At 34.3% G+C, this 2980-nt stretch overlaps 1 pseudogene; it reads left to right on the forward strand.

Moving 5' to 3' along the window:
* Positions 1-1859: 1859 nt before the first annotated feature.
* LOC119597563 lies at positions 1860-2249 on the forward strand (annotated as a pseudogene).
* The last annotated feature ends 731 nt before the right edge of the window (positions 2250-2980 follow it).

Consider the following 2980-nt stretch of genomic DNA (forward strand, 5'->3'; position numbering starts at 1 on the left):
CCACACACACCCACACACACACACAACACACCCCACACACACACACACACACACACACACACACACACACACACACACACACACCACACACACACACACACACACACACACCACACACACGTGGTGTGTGAGTGATGTATGTAACCAAAACATCTTGAATTTATGTAAATGTTTCCCCGTCTTTTGAGTTATTGTTCTTTTAGGTTTTGGTTTCGTTTTGCTTCTTTGGATAAATACCTAAAAGCACGGAGGAGAAAGGCAGCGAATCAATAAAACTCCCCAAAAAATAAAATCTTTGTAGGCTTTTTAAAACCAAAGGAATTTGTCAATTTCTTCCACTGTGAAAAATATATCTTTCAGGTCTGGTACAATATTGGCTTGCGTATTTTTCCTGATTATTTACACATTCTCTAGATTGATGTGTATTTGAAATATAATTTTCCCGGTGACAAATTTTTGAATAACTGAAAAGTGTTTTAAAACTTTTTGTTTTATCCAGTTTCTTAGACAAAATATCGTAGATAGAACATTTTCCTTTAAAAAGAACGGTGGAAACTATTAAACCGCAAGCTTTAATTGACTCAGTTTACACAGTTGTAGTTTAATACAAAAATAAGTCTAAAAGAATGCAGCTTCATACGGATATTTTAAACAATATGCTTTTTTTTTTTGTTCGGGAACGTATTTACATGAAGTTAGTGTTGCAAGAACGGTATTGTTGTAATTTTTATCTGTTTTATTTTTACACTTTTAAGAGGCATTTTCAAACCAAAAGGGAAAGCACACTTACGCGAACAGAATCTGTAAACAAACATAACATCGCACGAATACAAATGCAGCTTTGCAAAAAAAAAAAAATAAAAAAAAATCTAATACCAATACATCTTAATTAAGAATGCAAATTTTACAGAAACCAGAAAAAAAAATCCATAAAAAAACTTAATCCCCGGTTGCACGCAGGCCTAAAAGAACGTAACTTACGCGAAGGGCTCCTCAAAAATGTAATAAACAAGAAGAAAGCTCGAGAAGGTACATTTGGGGGATTTTTGTGTTTTATGCTTTATCTTATTCACAATGGATTTTTTAAAGAGAAAATTATTAATGAGAGCATTCATTCAGCGTTTTAGTTATTGGAAAATATCAATCGAGAATATTATTGTGTTGTTTGGAGGAATACTGTAAACTGCAGGAGTGCTTTGCAATCGTGTGTATATCGAATCGAGGCGAATAGATGAATGTACCTTTATAAGTTTTATTTTGTCAGTGAAGTATGTAAATTTTGATAAGCTTGAATCATGTGATCGATGAAGTGACAGTTGATATTTTATCTTCATTTCTTTAGATTATTTACCTTATGTAATTTGGCATTGGGGATTATGAGATTTTGAATATATTATGTTGAGTTAATTTCAGTCATAGTCTACAACATAGTTTGCATGTTTCTTTCCTATTATCATCTTCTAGCATTATTCCAAGTTTTCACCATGAGGAATCATAAATAAAACTGGAATATATGTTGCAGGTTGCAATTTACTGAAAATAAAGATTCTTTTATCTGGGGAAAGAGATGAAAAAAAATGATCTGTAGTATTTTATTTATGTAACGGGGTACTTCTGCTTCTCTTCTGTAATCTAAAGCTGGCTGTCTAATCCCCTATTATTTACCTTTCTCCTTATTTATCTTTCTGTTTACAAAATGTATCAAGCTATTTATAAATTTTTTAGTACATATCTATATATACATACAATTATAAATCACATGATAATATGGAGCTTTTGTTCATGGATATATTTATTTTAAACTGATTATTTAATACGAAAATTCCACCCACTTTCAGAGAAAAAAAAAATCCCCAAGAATGACGGAAGCAGCACGAGCCCATTTCACAGTTACCGTCCGCCTGATCCGCTTCCTTCCAGCACCGCAACATCCGAAACCTAGTCTCCAGGACGTGACCTCACAACCACTGTCTCAGACTTCATGGAGCTCGTGGGGGGCAGGCTGAAGACAGCTCCCGCCTTGCCCCACCCTTCCGCAACTTTGCATACGACACTTTAAGATTGAAACCCGGGCCCTTCGGCTTCAAGACCAATGACCCTGTCATCAATCGAGAGGATGACGAAAACCCTCATCCTCCAGCGGGAAAAGCTTAGGGGAATCGGGGGTAAAGAATGAGCCCAGAGATCAGCTTCTTCAAGCTCGAGATTCCCTGCAGTACAAACAGAACCCGGTCCATGCTTTATCATGACAATTCTTGTATGACAAAAGGAGGGAAGGATTTTATTTAGGGGTGTGACGGGTCACAATACGTTTTAAAACAGGATTTTTGGTTGATAAAATTTTGATCTGTTTTTTTTTTATTAAGTATGTCATGTTATGAACGGAGGCTATTTTTGTGTATTTCCTTATGTTTTTCATTGCATTGACATCATTTGTATTGACAGCTACTATTGGTATTGCTGTTATGGCATTAATTTATTTCATTTACCATCATTATTAGTAAAATAGAGTTTATAATTGCAATTATTGATACCATTACTTCTTTATTTATCCCCTTTATCACTGGTATTTTGATAATTATCACTGGGATCACAGCCATTATCACCATATCAATTCCCCAATTTTTCACCAAGAGCAAAAGGTACAGTTAACCTTGCTGTCAGATGCCAAAACAATCACTTGACATCAGGAGTATGGTTGGCCCAAAAATGTTTGACTTCTTGTAAAAAGGTTTTTTAAAGTGAAATAAAAGATTTTCAATAGAAAGTTTCTCTTACCTACACATAAAAAGCATTTTTTTACATGTATGTTGAAATATGCATACACAGACTAATATGTGTCTAGACATTATATACAGGTACACAACCACTGCTTAAGAAACTATCGCCAAAATAAAAAGACAAATTCCCCTGGATATCTAAAAAAAAACACTAAGTGAAAATGAAACAAGAAAATCCCTAAAATCAAAAGGGTATCAAT

This window comes from Penaeus monodon, chromosome 39, assembly GCF_015228065.2.
Source record: "Penaeus monodon isolate SGIC_2016 chromosome 39, NSTDA_Pmon_1, whole genome shotgun sequence".
Taxonomy (NCBI): Eukaryota; Metazoa; Arthropoda; class Malacostraca; order Decapoda; family Penaeidae; genus Penaeus; species Penaeus monodon.